Source organism: Seriola aureovittata, chromosome 2 (assembly GCF_021018895.1).
Source record: "Seriola aureovittata isolate HTS-2021-v1 ecotype China chromosome 2, ASM2101889v1, whole genome shotgun sequence".
Classification (NCBI taxonomy): domain Eukaryota; kingdom Metazoa; phylum Chordata; class Actinopteri; order Carangiformes; family Carangidae; genus Seriola; species Seriola aureovittata.
The window spans coordinates 27485130-27506656 of record NC_079365.1 but is presented as its reverse complement, the minus strand read 5'-3'; the positions used below and the strand labels follow the sequence as shown (position 1 = coordinate 27506656).

At 40.4% G+C, this 21527-nt stretch overlaps 1 long non-coding RNA gene across 3 annotated transcripts; it reads left to right on the top strand.

Annotated features, from left to right (window-relative positions):
* Positions 1-432: 432 nt before the first annotated feature.
* LOC130185055 (uncharacterized) lies at positions 433-17834 on the top strand. Of its 3 annotated transcripts, XR_008830092.1 has the most exons (10): positions 433-628; positions 1702-1788; positions 3539-3699; positions 8595-8682; positions 9631-9776; positions 13178-13298; positions 13460-13597; positions 15556-15637; positions 17082-17179; positions 17309-17834. It is a non-coding gene; the product is annotated as an uncharacterized LOC130185055 (long non-coding RNA). The 3 variants fall into 3 exon arrangements; XR_008830090.1 differs by having other exon boundaries at positions 17082-17834; XR_008830091.1 differs by lacking the exon at positions 1702-1788 and having other exon boundaries at positions 17082-17834.
* The last annotated feature ends 3693 nt before the right edge of the window (positions 17835-21527 follow it).

Here is a 21527-nt window from a genome sequence, read left to right as displayed (position 1 = left end):
TAATAAATGTAGCTTCATTAATTCAAAAAATCAGTTGCCTCTGAACATGATCCAGCCAGAGATTATGTTATTAGAAAGCATATTTGCTAGTGCAGTTTAGTTGTGTCGAAACCTAATTTATAGGGGGAAAGACTTGACGTACTGTCCTAATATTTTCATAATAAATTGTGTTTTTTTCCCAGCGACTTAAGTGAACCCCACACTAAGTAATATTCATGTGAGTACACACACACACACACACACACACACACACACACACACACACACACACACACACACACACACACGTGTACTGACATAATATTATTATTTTTTAAAGAGATAGGACAAAGTGTAAGTGAGCTAAATTCTGTAGTTTACACAATTTACAGAAGTTCCGTGAATGCATCGCCTGCTAGCTAGCGCTGCTACTTGTCAAATAAGCCCCCCACGTAGCTGAGACAGACAGGTGTATGACACACACTCAGTCGGGTCTGGAGAGAAATTAAATAACGTGTGTAACATTTCCAAGAGTTAAAGTGGTTCTAACTGAAGCTGAAGTGTCACCGGAGGGAGAAAATTATCTGAGAGAGAGAAATTATCAGCGGGAGAAACTCTGTCGGGCCATTCCTTCCAACTAAGTATCCCGGTGAGTTTGCTCCCCTCGAGCTAGTTGATTAGCATTACATTTTTGTTTTAAAAGAGTTCACTGTTATTTTATTTAAGGAATTTTATTTCATCGAGCAAGGACCAGTCAGGATATTGTGTGTGGTGTTAAATTAATATACTGTAGTTGATACCGCGTTCAATGGTGTGACGTTGAGTCTGCGCGTCCGCCATATTGGAGAAATCCACCAGTAAACAAAAAGAGATTCAACATTTTACTTACATGCATATATAATCTACTGTAACTCACTTCATTCTGAACCAGTTTTCATTAAATTTGGTTTGTTGTAAATGTGAAAAATTGCCTGTTGGAATAGTAAGTAAGTATTTTATGTGTCATTAGCAAACAAAAGAAAGAAGTCCATAAAACCACAACAAGTCTTTTTAGATGTAAAACATTTCTATGTGTCTTCAGTGTGTCTACTATATTTCTCTTTGTGTGTATAAGTGTGTGTGTGTAGGACTATGATCATGTACATGATTCCTTGCAGCTATGTTTGTGTCAATATAATCCTTCACTGTCAGTTCTCGGCGTGGAAACTGATCTAAATAGATTTGTTGTACCAGTCCCAGCAGAGCGTAATCGACCATCAGACGCTGGAAAAGTCTCAGAGTAAAACATCTGAGTCAGGAGCAGCAAACCAACAGCAGCTCTCCAGATCAGTCACTCCATCCTCTGATGGAGATAAGGAGGGACAACAAATCCATTTTCAGTTGAATACTGCTGAGTTAGCTCCTGCCGCTAGCTGAATTAGGATGATATCTTTGAATATCCACAATTAAAGACTGGAAAAATAAATTTCCCGTTGTCATGAAGCAAAAACCCTGTTAGTGAATTGTTAACTGGGAAGTTGTCAATGCTGAATGTAAAGTGTCTCACAATCTGAACAAAAACAAGAACGACAATGGAAGAGGGAGCAGTGGGCAAATGCATGAAAAGAAAACCAATTAACTGCAGTAAAGCCAAACACTGTTGTTGCAGATAGCATAATTTGTTGTACACAATCCAGCAACAATGCAGTCCAGAGGTTTTCAAACTGTGCTGTTCCTCCCCAGTGGGCTGCAGGAGAGTTTCAAGGCGGTTTGGCGGGAGAGATGTGAGGCAAAACTACTGTGTGAGGCGATTGGAACAGGTGCATGCAGGTGCTTTAAAATCACACAATAAACCTCCAGAAATGCACTTACAAAACATTCATTCAGAATCATCATGTTTTTAAGTTTTCTTCAGTATCACAGTAATCCAGTGAGAGCTGCCTGTACATCCATGACTACACTGCGAACTGGAGCTGATCACAGCTGAGCTACTTGTAAAGGGACAGGATGACTACATGGAAACTAACGTAGACTAAAAACAGTGTGTAGCCCACAGATAACTCACTGATTCCATGGCAACGTTTCTTGCTTACATCCCTCTCATTTATTTCTACACTAGAAATCTCAGTCTAATCACCAGGTGAAACTACGTGTTTAGAATATCTGATTAAGTGAAATAAATTTGGAACTTGGAACTTATTTTCATTATTAACTAATATTGACGATTTTCTTTCATAGTCAATTTTGCTTGGGAGGGATTATGTGTAGAGAACAACACATACAATTTTGGTTTACCTGGAGGGTTTTCGAAGGCAGAGATGTATCGATACATAAAATAAAGGAGACACACACGCTGTACAGTCCCTCACCATCTACTGATCAAATGTCCTTCATTTTTAACTTCCACCTACACCGGTGAGATCTCTGTGCCAAACCAGATAAGACTGTGTTGTTAATAACCATCTCTGAAAACCTCTGTTCCCTGGCAACTGTCCTACAGGATGTTTGCTTTAATGATGATATTTAACCAAGTCGCATGATAAAATGAGGGTTAAAAAAATTCCCTTCAATGCAGATCACATTAATGTAGCACAATGGATAAATGGTGTTGGCAAGGTCAGAGTGAAAGGGTTTTTTTATTTTTTCTTCTTTTTACATTTTTCTACAAACGTAGGTCAAAGTCAACTACATTTAATACAATGAGAAAAAAATGGTATGTTATATAAGTCGAGTCGAGATAGAACAAAGCAATAATTATGTGGGTTCATTGGGAGGATCTGATAAAGTGTGGTTTAAAAATAGCTCATCTGCAGAGAAAACCTGGAGACAAACTATTATCACTCAGTTGTCTTCCAGTTCAGTGACAGAAAAAAAACACAATATAAATCACTCTAATATTGGTATTATGAAAATAAACAGCTCTTGGGACAGTCCTTCACACCTCTGGCTCATTTTGTTCTTGGTATTGGTTGGCCTCTTCTCATTTTTGTGAATAATTGGCTGAATGTAGTCAGGTATCCCTTTACAGATACAACGGATCTTCAGAATTCAGAATAAATGATATCTACAGATTATAGAGCATCTCTTCCTTCAAGTTCAATTCAGATTTTTCTATAGAGTTGTGAAGTGTGAGGAATCTGTTATTCTGGTATTAATCACTATTTTTTTACCTGATTTTGTTCGCACTCTGGGCCGCCTCAGGCCAAGCGTACGCACAAAAGACGAAGGCCCGACTTTCTTAGAAAATGTAAACACACACCTTTTCACATATTAAAACCATGTTCATTAAGAAATGCTTTAATATACAATAATTTTTAAAGCAATTAATTCATGAAGGCATTGGCCAAATGTATTAAATAATCATGAATGTGACACCCTTTCCATCCTCATTAATTATTGTCATAATTAAAATATTCAGTTATAAAAACTGAACGTCCGAGTCTTGGAGTATCGTACTGTACCACACCGTACTACTACATTTTTCTGAGGCAAATGAAACACACCACTTTAAAATATGCACTTATTTATTATTGAGGTATTATCTAATAATTGTTTCATTGTTTTATGTCTTTTATGTCAGTCACTGAGTCCTTCATGGCCTCCAGGAGAGCCAGCTGGTTGTGGACAGGCTCCTCAGTCAGGATGTGGACATGCTAACGAGATGCCTGGGACTTGCTTTGGGAAGTGGCCTGTGTGACTTGTTGCTGAGTGTGAAGTCGACGGCACGTCATGGAGCACCTGGTAGGGCCAAAAGAGTAAAGTGATGTCTTTTGCAATGTTTTTGGATTGACCATGTAAGTTTTGATTTACAGTGGATGACGTGAATTTATATTATCATCCCAAAAAAAGATGCCACAATAGATAATCAATGAAAGATGAATGTGTAAAGGACAGTGCTCTTCATACAAGAACTGATATTTGGTTAAAAATGAAAATGTATTGTTGTTTTAACTTACCATTAATCTTTCAGTAGATTTCAGCCACTAATGATACTGACAAAACAGGTTATACTACTATTGTTATGGAAGGTACAAGACCAGTTTTAAGTGTCTTTTGCAGAGTTGATGTGGCAGTATCAGTGTTAATCTTGTTTTTAGTACCCAATGTTTTCCAATTATCCCAGTTAGCAGCCATAGTAATTGGAAAGTTCACCTCCACCTGCATTTTAAACAGCACCATTGAGTGTGGATCATATGCACATAAGTTTAAAGAAATGAATTTTGCGGTGTATAATGAGGCTGGAACACCAACAGCAGGAAAGAAAAATCACTGGGTTGGACTCTTGGATTCCTGTAAAGGAGTTTCTCGTGCAGTTTATGTCAGATTCAAACACATAAACATTATATTTCAAAGCAAATTGTTTTTTAATTTTGTGATTTTAGCTGCTGACGATTCCACAGTGAGTACCGTTTCCTTTCCTGCTTCAGAAACACTGAAATACTGTCAAAGAAAATGCTGGGACGTATTTCTAAGTTATCATTGACAAGTTAAAAGGCAATACACTCAGAGTCTGTTAAGACTTAAAAAAAAAAAAAAAAGTAAGTTTATATCTTATTATTGATTATAATTTTTATTGTTCTATAAAAGTGACTGTTGTAGCTTGTTGGCTTAGCTCAGTCACTAACAGGACAATAAGTCTCACAGTGTATTAACAGCAGTAGTGGTCTGATGTCCTGTTGTTGTAGCCTGAGATAGATTCGCTCTCCACCAGCATACCTAGGTGAATATATGGTCATGATTTCCCTTTGCTGAAATAGTTGTTTCTGACAGAATCATCACTGTTGAACAGCTGCATTTTCCTTGTTTAAAAAATAATGTAAATCAGACTTTCTCAGTTTTATTGAAGTGATCTTAACAAACTCGCTTGTCATCGAGTGTTTGCAAAGCATATCTTCTCTCATGGGTTGTTTTTGTCAGACCTCCAGCTCCTCTGAAGCTCAAATATACAGTATAAAGTAATATACAGGAGTCATTTCACAGGGTAACAAAGTTGATAAAAATTATTCAGCTGCTAATATCAGAGCCAAAAATGTGCTACTCTGAGAAGTTGTAGCCAGTTAGTTTTGATTTCCTGCTCTGAGATACTTGATAAACACAGTAGGAGTAGGTAGTTTCCAGACCCTGTTACACCTTATCTGCCTTCTAGTTGTACTTCTCAGATCACCTGACCCGCTCAACCGTGTCCCCTCATTTCCTCATGAACCTCCCGTTATGAATACAGCCAGGTTTACTCAGTAGTAGTCTGCTAGATTTAATGTTCGAGTCCTCTTTGTCTGAATCCTGTACCGGCTGCCCTCCTGCTATTTCATGCCTTTCCTCCCCTCAGCCTTTCAGATTTGTTTGCCCGCGAACTGCCCATTAACATCCCTAAACCCTGCTGAGTCTCTGGATACTCAGAACTGTGACAGCTTCAGTCACAGGTTTTTATTAGTCTGCTGATAATTTAAACAGAGATGAGATGAAAATCACCTCCTCCAGCACACCAGCCAAATGTTGCTCAAGGTTGATTGGGTCACGGTATTTACCACGCCGCCTCCTGAGGTGTGAAACTAGCATTTTCAGAGCGACACCAAACTGTGCTGCTGACATTCAGAAAATACAGCCTGAAGCGTTGATGATGAACTGGTGCTGATGACGAACCGCTCTTGTCATTTCAGCTCAAAGAAGGACATCATGACCACAACATGTAGACTATGTTTTATTTGTCTTTTAGTGAGAAAAGGAAGACAGGAAATTCACAGCGGCCCAAGTGTGGAGAGTTTTCATGGAAACACTATCTCTCTTTATGTCCTTTCTTTCTATTTAAAATATACAATGTAAGGGAATCTGTTTCAGATTTGAGTCAATAGTGAGTGTTTAGAGCGCTTATAAGCACCCACTTCATAAAGCGCATCAGTAGAGAAAAAAAACAGCTCTATATCTTGTCAGAATTATTCTAATCAGTGAGCACATATTGAAGATGCTGCCAGGAGTGGAGCTCAAAGACTTTTAGTAAAGTCTGACACATACTGTCAAGTACCATCTCCTCAATCCTTTATCTTGTATTCAGACTTGAGCTCTTAAAGATAAACTGCACTACACTAAGAGGTGCAGGGAAGCTGTGTTTGCACGGTTTTCACTTGTTATTTCTGCATGCATTGAGACTGTTGGCATGTAGAAACAGCTGTGCATGATCTGTCGTTTTACTTTTGTTTTTCATAAAGCGTGAGCAAAGTGCATGTTGTAGTTTTAGCTTCATGGATGAAAATGTCAGTCGTGCCTACACTTGGTTCAGACCGAAATATCTCAACAAGTTTTGGATTAATTGTCATGAAATCGGTATTGATGGATGCCCAGTTTACTTTTTATTTGGTATCATCATTAGGGTCAAAGTTTCGATTTGTCCAATACTTTAGTTTATGATGAAATACTTGCTGATGCCAGCAGCAAGTTCCTCAAAGAAAGTCACAAGCATGACTGTAGTCGAGGCAGATGGCCGCCCACCCTGAGTCCGATTCTGCTCGAGGTTTCTCCCTCTTAAAAGGAAGTTTTTCCTCGCCACTGTCGCCTAGCGCTTGCTCTTGGTGGGAATTGTTGGATCTCTGTAAATAATATTATAAAGAGGAGGCCTACACCTGCTGTATTTGGAAAGTGCCTTGAGATAACTTATGTTGTGAATTGGCGCTATACAAATAAAAATTGACTTGACTTGACTTGTAGTGTTGGTGTTCAGAACAAATCAGCCCTGTGTTAAAACACCACAGGTGTGGATGTGTTGTTTCAGGAACAGGTGAGAGAAACAAATCTGAACCAGGAAAGTCAGTTTGAGTGACAGATCCTTGCGTTTGAAGTTTAATGATATGCACATAAAAACAGTTACGTTGTCGCCAAATTTATCTTTTGTAGCTGCGAGTGCGTGGTAGGCTGAATATGATGTTCCCATTACAAAGTAACCTACCACGTATGTATTTGATTGGCCACCATCTTGCAAGACGCTGTGGTGCATCGCTTGAGACAGTGGGGACAGGTTCTTTTTTTTGTACCAGAGTGCTGCGCTGCTCAACGCAACCTTGAGTCTTATTTGAGCATGCTAAACAAGCAGTGAGTGCTTAGGATTAGTAGAGACTCCTATTTGGAAGAAATGTCTTTTAGCCTCTTTGTCTGAAACAGAAGAATGAGTCACGTTGCTCCAGGAATCTTTCCACACTGCTGCACTAGGACTAAACTGACTCTTAGAGCATCTGAAAAAAGACTTTGTCGGTTTAGAAAGTACCTTTTCTTTCAGTGAGAATCTTAAGCTTTTCACAGCTATTGAAAATGTGTCACTCTTTCATATTGATCATGTTAAAATCCAATGATCAAAGACCAAGAAGTGGTCTGAATGAGGGAATAACACAGGTGCACTTGACAGTTCAGATTCTGAGACTACTGATGTATTATCCTCATGTGACATCAGACTGATGAAAGTGGGATTGCTTTATAATTTACAGGTCAAAGGATAGGTTCACTTTTTTTCTTAAAATAATATTTCAATGCCGATCTGTACTGCGCATTGAAAGAGATAGTGGATGCTGCAGTCATCCATTCTCTCCATATTGGGCATTAAGATATTCCTTCCCAATATAATTATAATGTCAGAGTGATGTACTCTGATTCAGCCATAATGTGATGACTTATCTTCTGACATCTATCTGTCAGAACACCCACCCTAACTACATAATAAACTGAGTGTATGTAAGTGTTGCATTCATTATGCAATGTTTTTCCTTTTTATGTCTTATATATATATATTTTTTTTTTGATACATCCAGGCATGGACCTTTTCTGCTGAGTCAAAATACCAAAGACAGGCTCTGGGGCAGATTGCCCACTCTGTCAGAATAAACCAGCACAGCGACAAAAAGCAGGTGGTGAGCCCTCCTCTGTCTCACCTCTGCAACAAGTGTATTCTACTGACAAAACTGTGTGTGCTCCACTTTGTTATTCTGAACATTTTCTAATGCAAATATGAAGCCTTTCTCTGCCAACAGTTCCTTCTTCTTTTCCCTAGAAAATGCAAGAGGAGCATCAACATTCGGCGCCAGCAGGCGTTTTTTTTTTTTTTTGGGCCCATTTTTCATGCACACTCCTCAGTTGTTGTTTAAGACAGTTTCTTGAGGAATTAGCATTGTCAAGACTCTCTGCCGCTGGCAAACAGTCAAGGTGCATCATGCCGCTCGCAAATAGTTATTTAGGCAGAATTAACCTGTGGATCACCCAAAAGTATTTTTCTTAGGCTGCTGAGCAGATTTGATTTTTAAAAGCTGGGTTTAAAATATAGGATGTTTTTTTATTTATTAAAGGTCCACATGTCCTTCACAACTTCATCAATTCATCACTCTCTCTCCTCTGCAGCATCCATTCTGTCCCTCTATCTCCTGTCTGCGTCTCCGTCTGCAGCGCTTTATTTAGCTTTTTTTTCTTTTTTCTCTCTCTCAGTCTTTGTCACTCTCTTCCTTCTCCCCTCTGTCCTTCCAACTCCTCTGTCCTCTCAGCGTGTTGCCCAGACGCAGTAATGGGACAGTCTCAGTGGATCAATGACTTGGAGGAGAGAATCAGAGGAGAAGCAGACAGAGACACAGGAGGTTTTCAGGAAAGACTCTTAATCTCATCTACAGGCCAAGGACAGCCTGCAGGAGAGAAAAGAGAGGGAGCTACAGAGAGGTGAAGGAGAGATGGAAGGTGAAGTAAAGGAGAAATAGAAAGGTGTGTTCATGTCAACTTGTGGTAGTTGTGTGCATGTCTGCTTCTCGTCAGTTTAGTTTCCTTTTCCTACATATTAACATCCCACTTACTGCAGCTCTGTCTGTTAGAAATCATGTTTCCAATGTTCATATACGAAACATAATCGCTGCCTGGACCGGTTGGTCTGTTCTGTTATTCCTGCAAGTTGTAAGATTCAGGCAAAAGGTTAAAGTTAGGGAAGAACAACAGTTTCAGTTAAATGTTAAAAACAAAATCACAGGGTTGACTATTACCAATTTGTGCTGCAGCTGCATGAAGGAAATAGTCCTCGAAATTAAACGGTGAATTCATTTTTCATTAATTCCCCCTAGTGCAATATATGCAAGTGTTTTCTGGTATTATTGGTAGGTCATTATTTTGTCTGTGACTTCTGTGAATCTGCTTCTATCTAAGAAACGCTGTTGAAAAATAAATGTTATGATATGATGATGCTGTGGTTAAAGTTTGGTTAGCGAAGTTGATCTGTTATTTGTCCCGGTGTTAAACTGTGGTGATGTACCAGATCAGTCTGATCAGCTGCAGACTCAAATCATTGACAGATTTCTACTAAAGGTGTGTATCGGTCTGATAAAGACTTAGGTGAAGGGTGGTCTAAGCGAATTTAGAAGTCCGTCATGAAGGTGGACCAGATCGATTTCAGATTCACCTGAGGAGCGAGGAGATGTGAAATAAGGTGATTAGGAGCAATCAATGAATCCAACTAAATGACATCAAAGTTTCTAAGGTCTCCTAAATGTCCCGAGGAGACCTTTTCACAAAGCTGCAGAGAGACTGTTACTAAAGAGCCGAGACAGCCGAAAGGTTAATTAATTAATTACCACCATTGTTGTCAGTTCATTTCGTCTGTCGACTACTTGTTTCAGCTCTAACACATGAATCATTTTTGTGAATCTGTTTCTCTCTCTGCAGGTAACCATCGGACTCAGCTGTATGATCAGCAGAGGGACGAGTACCTGCCGGCTGCTCAGGACCTCAGGATGCTTGTCATAGCCAAAGATCCTGATGACAGAGTTCGACCCGGAGCTGAGTAGTCGATTCATCTCCTGTCAATCCAGGTATTTTCAGAAGAAGCAAATGACGATATCAGCAGGATGTAGCTGTTTCAAGCTCTGTGTCTGCAATCTTATCAGTGTTAATCCGTCTCTCTCCGTTTCCTCCAGCCGGTTCTGTCTCGGCCGTTCGCTTCGGAGGGAAGGTTCAAATTCACATCACATAAACCAGGAGATCTGCAATGTGCTTTACATAGGAAAATCTAGATAAAACAATTCAGCACATTAAAATTTAACAGAATCAGGCGTCTAAAAGTACAAAGAACGGGTAAAATATCTGACGATAGAATGAATAGTTTAGGTTAAAAAGGGTGAAAAATGAAAAGGACACAAACACTTTTTTCTTTGCTAATGCTAAATCTTTGTTTGCTGGGTGGAAACTGTAGTTGGATGTGAGATCTAATTACATATCACAGTAGTCAGTCTCAGTAATTTCTTGAAGTTATAAGACATGCTACTCATCACTTGGACTATTTTATGATGAATTTATGAACAGAATATCATTATCAGTATAAAATTGTGTCATACTGTTGTAAGAAAGACTAAAACATTGCTGTGCTGCAGAGGTTACTGTGCAACCCTTGTTATTATTTGGACAGTACATAATACAAATACAAACTCCAGATGAACAGAAGTTGCCACAGAGCTGTAAAATCAGCTGATCCAGCTGAGCCGTCTTCATCAGAAACTGGCACTGCTTCAGACAACGGGTTAGAGGACGGGACATCTCATTTCTCTATAGACGTGTTTCCTCGATTCCTTGATTCCTCGATTCCCCTCTTCTCTGGTCTTCACTGGGACAGACTAAGATACAAGGAAAAGACACAATAGGGGGAACTGAGATGTTCTCCAGGCTTCCTCCTTTGCTAAAGGCAGTGCAGTTTTCCTCATGATGATTTCTGTTCTCTTTTTTTTTGTTGTTATTGAACTTTCTTTTGCCAATTAAGACAGAAAATCTAATCTTGTAAAGTTAGTAATTAAGAGAAGAAAGAACGGAGGAAGCTGCAGAGAGAAAGTGACGAGGAGGAGAAGATGCAGTGTGTAGGGAGGGTGGAGTTTCAAAGAGGAGTAATACACCGAGGAAGAGAGAGAGAGAGAGACTTACAATCTTCTGTTGTGCTGAGACAAAATCACTTTCATGCTCCAGATAGATGTTTGGGTCGATGAGGGCTGCAGTGCCTCACAGCGGTTCCTGAACAAGAATCCTCCATAATAGGCACCAAAGGGAGAAGCACCAGCCAACAAACACACACACACACACACACACACACACACTCACACACACATATACACTCACCCATGTTGGCACCAATCAGGCAGCACCAAGAGACAGATAGTTATTAGGTCCTCCTCGTATTGATTCCTCTTACAGAGGTATTTACGGTGAAAAAAGAAATACAGTTATTGTCCACGGGGCAGCGGGCGTATTTATCTCCTTTAACTGGCCTGCGGTTCTTTCTTTTTTTTTAACTGCTTCAGTGCCAGGATGGCTCATCACAGGTGTCAGAGAGGTGACAGGGGAGTCCTGGGAGGGCTCGGTTTCATAGAGAGAGCTAATGATCCGTCCACTGATGGTGGGAGGCTGCACTAAGAGACCAGTCAGTGTGAAGAAAGTGTTGCCCCGAGTCAGAAGTGCAGCTGAGGCATTTTTAACCTTTTTAAGAATGTTTTGCACTGTGAGGAGAGAGTGTTGGCAATTGGAGGGTGATATATCCATGATCCATGATATAGCCTGACTAATGCATGACTTTTGAGGCTGATATTGATATGTGAAGAATCTTGAATCAGATCACGGAGATGTGTTGTTTGTTATATACATGTGACCCAGTTACACACAGCATGACTTTTTACAGTGTAAAAACCATCTTGTCGTTGCTCTCTGGTAGACACTGTTTCTAAATGCCCATATATATATTATATATGTGTGTGTGTGTGTGTATATATATATATATATTATATTGGGCCAAGGTAACGTTTATTGTCTCCCACAGGAGAGATTTGCCTCAGATTAAAGGGAATTGTGTCATAGAAACCAAACATCACAGTAAAACACATTAAATAAGAACATACATGCAAACACTGACCTGAGGTAAAAACATTCCTCAAGGTAAAAACCACAAGAGTACTAAGGCGTACATCTGTAAGTAAACACACCTCAGTAATCACATGCCGACAAACAAACAGAGTGAAAAACTGCAATTATCCGAGTGCCTCCCTGCCCTTCTGTCTGTCCTCCAGGAGCTGCCCATTAAAAAGCCGGAGTGGTCGAGGGACAGATGAATGTTTCATTAGCACAAACTCAGAAGTCATGAGATGGGTCTGATGAAAGAGAGCACTCTGGCTCCATATGTATTTCTCTTTTATTAAGACAGATGACCCCACTGCAACCCTTGCTGTGCGTTACTTTTCCATTATATAAAAACCCTGTTGGCTTGTTGAATAAGTAGACAACTGCTTTAGGGGGTGGGGGGGATTTATGCAACGATCTCTGTGTTGAAACACAGGAAAAATATAACAGGACAAAAATGACAGTTTAAAATTCAGTCATTACATTACAGGTACTAGTAATTTATTATATTCCCAGCTTCTATAATCCAATCACAGTCTACCCCGTCAACCTGCACTGTTTGAATCCAGCCTCTCAGTTATTTATATCTTCATTTTATTTAGTTACTTAAACAGTCCAGTGTCACAAATAAAAACTTTACCCTCTGTCCTTTAGAACCTTGATTTGGAAAAAGGTGGTGGTTTTATTTGGGGATGAAATTTCTGGAACATATTTTTTGCTTCTGTGAGATTGGACTGTTTTGACTGTTCATACATGTGATAAATTCCATATACTGAAGTTATTATGATGCAAGCAGAGACGAAGGTAGAGTATGTACAGAAATAACCAGGTCGTTAACAATCTGCTTATAAAATATTCAGATGGAGGGGATGAAAATGTGAATGTACTGTACCTTGTTAAACATGACAGAGGGACTGAAATATGTATGGCATGTGGGCCAAAACATATGAAGAGGTATGTGTGTGAACAGATCTACAAAGATATGTGTGCGAATCAGCAGGTTTGGAGGTCTGTGCAGCGGAGCAGATGTCTACAGCAGTTCACAGCAGGGGAGCACAGAGAAGGAGATTGCAGAGACGGTGTGTTGTGACCAGACATCACCACCCTCCTACCTGTATGACACTGTTGTGTCAGGAAACATTGTGCAGCCAGATGGCAATGACATAACCTTCCTTTTGTTATGACTATCGTCTGTGTTTCCTCCACAGCACACAACAGCAAAGCGCAGTGACCAACAACACACGGAAACATGAAGAGTAGAAACTGCTGCACACTATTCCTAACGTATATCTCCTCGGGACGCTGCCTCCTTTTGATTTTAATTTTGTTTTTCTTTCAGTTTCCAAGTGCGTGGATCCAAAATAACCTTTACGGCGATCACTTTGACTGTCAACAGGGGAAAAAATACAATCTTTCCATGTAATCCCTGGCACCCACCCCTGGTCCTGCTTTACAAAAAGGTAAGGAGATATGAGTCCGACTGATGTATTTCATAGTTTTTATCTATCGATGCTACTCTGAGCTGCGACTCTACTTTTTGAAAGTTGATCAGTCATGGTTAAATAAGAAAGTCTTTCACTAAAAATACAAATATTACCCATAAAATTTGTTTTTGCATCAGGTTGGCACGTGTGACTCAGCAGTGATGTGTAGGCCAAACTCCAAATAGTGAACCCGATGAACTAAATAGTTTGGGTTTCGTCTGAAGAAGCCTGTAATGGGTTTGCAGTCTCCTTCGTGTCAGATAACGGACAGCAAGGTAAAGAAACAGAAATAAAAGGATCGGCTCTGCTGCTCTTTCCCTGCAGTGGATCAATGAGCTGCTTCAGAGGTGATCCAAGAAACAGATACCATCTACCATCACTTATCTGCACCGTCAGACCTTTCTCTGCCTCACGACACACACCCACACACACATTTACACAAGCTTAGACACACTTGGAACGCCCATACACACACACACACACACACACACACACACACACACACACACACACACACACACACACACACACACACACACACACACACACACACACACACACACACACACACACACCCCACTTAGAGTGAAGACATGATTTTTAAGGTTATGTGCTGAAGTTTGCTTTCGGTGTCCAGTATATAGAATGTGGAACGGGTGGGTGGGTCGATCATTTTACCATCTACAGTGCAGAACCCAGAATACTTCCACGCACAGCTTCTTAGATGCTTCGCTGTGTGATTATCCAGTCAGCCTGGCTCTGCTCACTACTGTCCTCCCCCATTTTTTATTAATTATTTTAAATCTTCCCATGTCAAACAAACATGAGAATTTACAACAAAAGTTAACCACCCTAATTTGTGCCCTCTGGGAATTTGGTTTGGTTTCTGTTCAGTGGACAGCGACTCATTTTTGTAATCCAGAACTGACGTTTACGAGCGTTTGTTTTCCAGGTAGAGATAGATGAAAAATGAACTGAGAACTAAGGACACATCTTAGATCTGTTTTAAGGAAAATAAATCTGTATTGATTTTGAAGCAAAATTAAATGTCATTTTTTGACAGAACATACAGTGAAGTGCTCGTCCTCTCTTCTCCTTCGAGAACACAGGAAATGAAATTTAGGCTTCCAAGTTCTGTTGTTTTGAGGTGACAGAAGAAAATGTCCTTTTGAAACTGAACTTATTATCTCAAATTAAATCATTCATTCAGTTTTAATCCTTAGTAGCTGCATGGCTCTACAGATCTCAGTCACCCTCTTGGGTCCAGACTGAAACATCTCAATATCTATTGGATTGATTGAGATCAAATGTGCTTCATATTCCTCTCAGGATGACACTGTTTTTTCAACATGCCCGTCTCCGGCCCAGTCCACAGGTAGCCAATCAAGTTCCTCAGAATCAGACAAGCAGTTATAGTTTACATGAGACACATGGTGAGCTGCTCATATACAATCACAGCTGTGCCAGATGATAGCTCTTCAGGTGTGCATGTACCGTGCTGCCGGTGTAATTGGTGTCCAGGACTGGAGAGTAGGACTTGGTGCTCCTTGTGGCGGCAGCCAGGGAGGTGGAGGAGCGGCGTGTCAGCAGGAGAGTGGGCGAACAGCCACACTCAATCATAACATGCCGAAATTTACCATAAAGTGGTTCTTGTGCAGCGTCTCTCAAGCTGTGACTCCATCATCTGTCACTCTCAGATACATCACCGACTGAGTGTGTGTTGAAGCTGAATCGCTGCCAGGCGCGGCATCACAACAATCAATACACAGTCATTTAGACCTATAACCCTGTGAACAAGCACAGGAGGTAACCAACTCCTTTTAAAGTGTTTGACTGACAATCAATTAAATGTTCAGGACTCAGCGCTCAATAAGACTAATGTTTCAACTCTTTGCTTAGAGACAAAGGATCCTTGACAGTTTCTCTTTGTTACTACCACAATGAAACATTTTCATTTCATTATTTATTTTTCCGTTCACTTCTTTTTACTCTTTAAACACAAACTTTGACGCAAGCTTCAATCTCTAACATGCACATGCACAATTAAATACTACAATACAATATTACCACGTGTCACCACTGTTGAATATCACAAAGGCAAAGTTATTCACGTCTGCACAACACAGCTCTACACTCAATGTGCATTTTATTAGGTACACCTGTACAGTCTAATCCTCTACAACTGTTCTGCCTTTTTGTTGTTTTGTTGTTAATCAGATCTGTTGTCTCACAGGTGTCTGTAATATTCTGACACCCTCAGCCGGTCCGGTGGGACCGTACAGGACGTGAAGGACAGTGGACTTCACATGCTCTGGGTGAGTCAGACAGACCTTTACTCTCTCTGCTGGCCACTGTGTCGGTGGTTGTGTGAACTGTAATGAATGAGTGTGTCTTGTTTGTGTTGTGCCTGGTGGCCAAGTTTGTCTGCACAGACCGTCATCAGCAGGGAGCAGGCCAGCTGGGGGCTAATTTGACATTGATCATGTTAGTTGGCAGGTCACCCGTTCAGCTGTGTGTGATTTGTGTTGCTTGTTGCTTGTGCAGGTCTGGCGGTTTGTGGTCGGAAGTTTTTCATCCTTGCTTTGCTTTTGAGTAGAGCTGAAATCAATTATTTGATGAGTCATAACTATAAAATTTCAGTCATTTTTAAAGCAGAAGTGAATGTCAAATATTGTCTGGTTGAATGCACATTTATTGTGTTACCACCTTGGACTCTGGGATGTTATGTTCGCTGTTTATTTTAAGCTAAATTATTCATTGAAAGTATAATCCGCAGATGAATCAATATTGAAAATATGTGTGAAGCTTGTCAGTCATTCAGGTTAGGGTTATCCAAGAAAAGTGAATCCAGGGAAACTGAACCTGGTTGTAATGAATGTGTGTCTGTTTGTGTTGGTTCAATCAAGTCCAGTTGCCCTCGATTCAGCTTCTTGCAAACTGAACTTCAGTATCAGTGTTGAAAATTTGTGAGCTGGTTAGGGTGGTGAAACCTCGGTCAGGTGTTCTGCAGGTACTGAGCTGCTTTGGGTCAAACTGCAGGGCTGCTTTTATGTCCGGCTCCCTGTTTGACAGAATCTTTCACTCATTATAGAACCTAATTTACATCATACTATTGCTCACATTATAATTATACCTGAGTGTGTGTGTGTGTGTGTGTGTGTGTGTGTGTGTGTGTGTGTTTGTGCTGGGTGAAGAATTTATGTGTGAAGTTACAGTAAGCCGAACATACTCTACAGGGATTTATGTTGTGTAAGGATTTTGTGTGTGTGTGTGTGTGTGTGTGTGTGTGTGTGTGTGTGTGTGTGTGTGTGTGTGTGTGTGTGTGTGTGTGTGTGTGTGTGTGTGTGTGTGTGTGTGTGTGTGTGTGTGTGTGTGTGTGTGTGTGTGTGTGTGTGTGTGTGTGTGTTTCCACCAAGGTCACAAAGCAGGGGTTAGAAATAAAGCTGCTGCCGTGTTCAGGTTGAACATGGAGGATTTTTTTTATTCAGGCAGGAATAGAGAGGGAGAGAGAGAGAGTTGTCGGCGTTAAAGCAAATAAAAGTAGGAACGTGTTTCTTAACTGAATCAAACAGAATGGTGCAATTACCTTTACTGCAACTTCAAAGGTAAGGTCAGCATTAAAGATGAATCACAAGATCCCGTCAGCTGCCTGGATTTCTGCTGACAGACACTGAACAGGACTTTATTATTCAGGGAACATCTGATTTTCATCTGTTCTTTTTCCTTTTTCTTTTTTCTTTTTTTTTTCACTTCTCAAAGTGGTCGTCTGAATTTCCTGATGTCATGTTTAATGTGGTCAACAAAGAGAGGGGAGTAAAGAAGTGTGACCTACAATGAAACCTTCAGGAAGCTCACAGGTAGTATCAGCTGAGGAGGAGGAGACGGGTTCCCAGAGACTCAGATATTGTAACATCAGTGTAGTTTAATGAGCTCAGAACCAGATATTTGAAAAGTCCTTTGTAATTCTGCTGTGTGCTCTGTTAAAGGCTCCTGTCTGACCTTGGACTTCAAATAAACCTTCACCCACATGAATCGCCAGATGAATATAATTTGTGTGGTCCAAACCGAAATGTCTCAGCAAATATAGCCTAGATTGGGATCAGATTAGCAATTAATATTGAAGCCGCCCTAGAGGATGAATCCTACTGTGTTTGCTGATCCTTTGATTTTTTTCCTCTAGTGCCACCGTGAGGTTCACATTTGTGGTTTTGAATGAAACATTTCTACAGCTGTTGGATGGATTGTGATGAAACGTGGGTCAGATGTTCTGGGACACTTCCACTGGTTGGTTAGATTGGTCGTGTGTTTTGGTTTCCACACAGTGTGTAAAAACGTGCACTAAAAGTTGTCTGTCAGCCACACAGACGGGATGGTAGATGATGACGATAGCCGCTGCATTAACTGTATTCGTTCTTGGTGGTCCTGTAAACTGTGATGTGAACCTGCTGCAGGTTAGAGGGCTGCAGTGACTCCAGGTGTCAGCTGACTCTTGAAAAAGACTCTTGACACAGATCTCCACTCCACTTGTGTTTGTTGACAGTGATTATCTGTGTTTACGAGCGCTGACTCACCTGATCAGTGTTCAGATTGAGCTTCGTTCAGTGTCTCTACCTGCTGGGTAGTTAACATTAGCTAACAGCTGTCTGTCAGGAAACACAAACAGCTGGAGGTTCATTGCTCTGTGGACATTGCTTTGTTTCTTCTGAAACTGATCATATAGCTGATGTTTACTTTGGTTTATTACAAAATAACCTGCAAAACTAATGCAATCTCATTTTAACTTGTTACAAAAATGTGTTTTACACATTCACATTTACAATCCTTTATGTCCATCATCTGTATCTGTGTCCAGTATTTTGTCACAGAGAGTGAGACAAAGTGTTTCTGCTGAAACTCACAGCACCTCTGCGACCATCCATCACACACCTCAGCCTTGGACATGGCAGGATCATGATTGCATCCTGTTTGTCTGCGTGTATGTGTGTGTTTGTGTGTGTTGATGTTTGCAGCTATGTGCGCCTGTGTACCTGTGTGTGTGTGTGTGTGTGTGTGTGTGTGTGTGTGTGTGTGTGTGTGTGTGTGTGTGTGTGTGTGCGTGCGTTTGCTCTGACTGTAGCAGCCACCTGCAGGCTGTGATTAACCTCTCACTCTGATGAAGGAACACTCAACACAACACACACTGTGTGTGTGTTCTGCAGAGGAAGTAAAAAAGACTGAGAGCGCTGCAGCCTTTATGTGTCTGGGAGGGAGATAAAAGAGGGGGGGAGAAGAAGGGGGAGAGGAGCATTGTGGGTCACCAGTTGGTCAGGGTCAGTGCCCGGTCAGCAGAAAGTGAAAACAGCTTTGTAGTGAAACAAAACTAGAGTTAGACACTTTAGTCTAGCATGAAGAGGCAGAGCTGAGAGATGTGATGGTTTGTTTCGTTTAAAGCTGCTGCCTGTGTGTTGCACTGTGTCACTCATGTGTGTTTAAGTCGTGCACATGATACGAGCATTCATGCTTTTTGATCTGAACGTAAACTTCTAGACATATGAAGGTTTCAGTGTTCAGTTTTTTTACTATTCAGCACGGATCTGTGTGAGTATAAGCTGAGTAATACTTTGTTTCTGTTTGACGAGCCAATACATCGGAAACGTGTCCTGTATGTATGAGATGTGCATTGATACTTTTAATCTAAATAAAAATCTGATTTGAATATTATTTGACTTGCTGAGTCGAAGTTTGAACTTGTTAACATAGTTGGCAAAACAACACATTATCCTTCTTTAGATCAAGACTTTTCAAAGTTTGACACCTCCCCAGACAGAAAACTTAAAAACATGAAGATTCTGAATTATAAATTGCATCAAATCTGTTCAGATGGAAAAAATTAAGGGAAAAACCAACATACTGGAGAGAGGGACACCATTCTTCTAAAAGTTATTCCCTCATATGTTGTTTTGATGATGGTGGTGGTCGGTCCCATATCTCCCATAGGTGTTCAAATAGGTTTAGATGTGGTGACTGCGAAGCAAGTGATTCACATCATTTTCATACTCATCAAACCGTTCAGACCCTGTGGATAGTGGCACTGTGATCCTGTTTCTCCACTCATCTATCAGGTTTTTCCTTTCATTTGTCACCCGTCTGTATCTTACCCACCTCCGCTCTGCGCTCTGTGGGTTAAATGGAAAACTGCCACTGGGTGTCAGACACGGCTGGCTGGAAAGATTGTTTACAAAGTCACAGTATTTTTTTGCACGACTGTTTTCAGTGCATTTATGGGACATACACAAAGTGTACTTACAGTGTGCTGCAGATACACACATCTCCTTTTTGTTTCTTCCCCTGTTCAGTACACAAATAATGAATCCGTCCCTCTAAATCTGTGATGTTTTACCGATGTTTTCATGTCCAGAAGACGACATTGTTTGGATGGCAGTAATGACAAATCAAACTTCCAGCTAAAACACAACACAACCGCACTTCCTCCTGCAGCAGATTGTATGCACACACGCACACGCACACACATTATTCATGTCAATAAGAAAATAAGTGCAGTGATTGAGCATTCCCAGGAGGTCCACTCAATCTTCACTGCAATCAACTTTCTCTGCACTGTTTTCAGATCAAACCGAATCAGTAATATGTTTTTCCACTATTTTTCTTATTTAAGGGATGTGGGTAATTATGGGAGATTTGAAAATACCATGTATCACAGTCTGACTCATACTTCACTGCTTTCTGAAGATGGTTCAGTTCATTATCTCCAATGATTTGACTGGTGCAGAATCCACTTTGATGTTACAATGATATTCTTCGTTTCAGTGGGTTTAAGAATAAAGTTTGGAACATGTTTGTGAAGGTGCTACGATGGTAAGACAGTCTCTTCTTCAGAGGAGATTCAAATTGGGATTTTCACGAGGTAATAGCTTATCAATTGTAATCCAGACGTGTTGAACTGTACGTCCAGGAGGAGGTGAGATAATGACAGAAGTGAGGTAAAGCTGCATTAAAGGTGTAAAGTATTATAACATGGAGAGTTCAGAGACGAGTTTAACAGTAAATCTGTTGAATGCATTAAAGGACGGAGGGAGAAAAACAAACAGAGGCAATAATGAAGAAGAGGAGAGTTGTGCTAAAGTTTTAAAGACGGTTGTATTAATGTCAAGTCATTTGCATGAATTTGACCATTTGGTGTAGGGTAAGTCTGGGGAAACACAACACCAGAATGACTTGGAGCTTTATGCAGTTGTTTCTGTGTCTGAATCACAAACGTATTTGGTAGAAAATGTTCATCAACCCTCAGAACTGACCGTTAGCTCCAGTGATCTGAGCAGAGACCTGGATTAAAAAACATTCGTTTTAAGGTCAGACAGCTGCTCCTGTTTGTTTATGGATCTTTAATGGATTGTGCGAACACTTGTCGCCCGGTTAAATCTGAACACACAGACATGAGACATATTTTTAGATTCAGTGTGAGTTCCACTTTCTAAGGTTATCATTATCTGTGATGTCTAACGTAAAAATAAAAAAAAAGGCAAGAAATCCACTTTAAAATCATAGAAGAAAAGATGCTCCATCCAACTGCAGAACTTCATTCAGAAGCTTCATGTTTTTAAGGTTTCTTCAGTATCACAGTAATCCAGTGAGAGTTGTCTTTACATCCATGACTACACTGCAAACAGGAGCTGATCACAGCTGATTCAGCTACTTTTACTGGGCCAGTTTGACTAAATGGAAACCAATACAGGCTACAGAAGTTGTAGCCCACAGTGTGACTCATTGAATCTACGGCAACCTGGATTCATTCTTGGGTGAGGGAAGGATTATTGCTGCGTCGGAAGAAAACACATTTTCTGCAGAACACTTTATAACCAAACATAAAAATAGAAACAGTATAGCTCATAAAACAGATAATAGATTTTTTTCAGTGTAATATACGGTAGTTTATATGTTGTGATGCAGATCATGCCCCCGAGGCAGACACACAAATATCCACACACACAGGCATACAAAACCCACAAACAAATTAAGACCCAAAGGTTTCTTTAATGGGATTCCACATACCTTCCAGAGATGTGATCGATTTCAGATATGATCCCGTGGCTGTTATTGTGAAGCCCTCTGTTCCACCTTAAATCACTGACGCCAATCTCAGCGTTTTCTCTGAAGAACAAAAGGCCCAGAGACTTAATTTTCATCTAATTTTAGAGAACAGCAGAG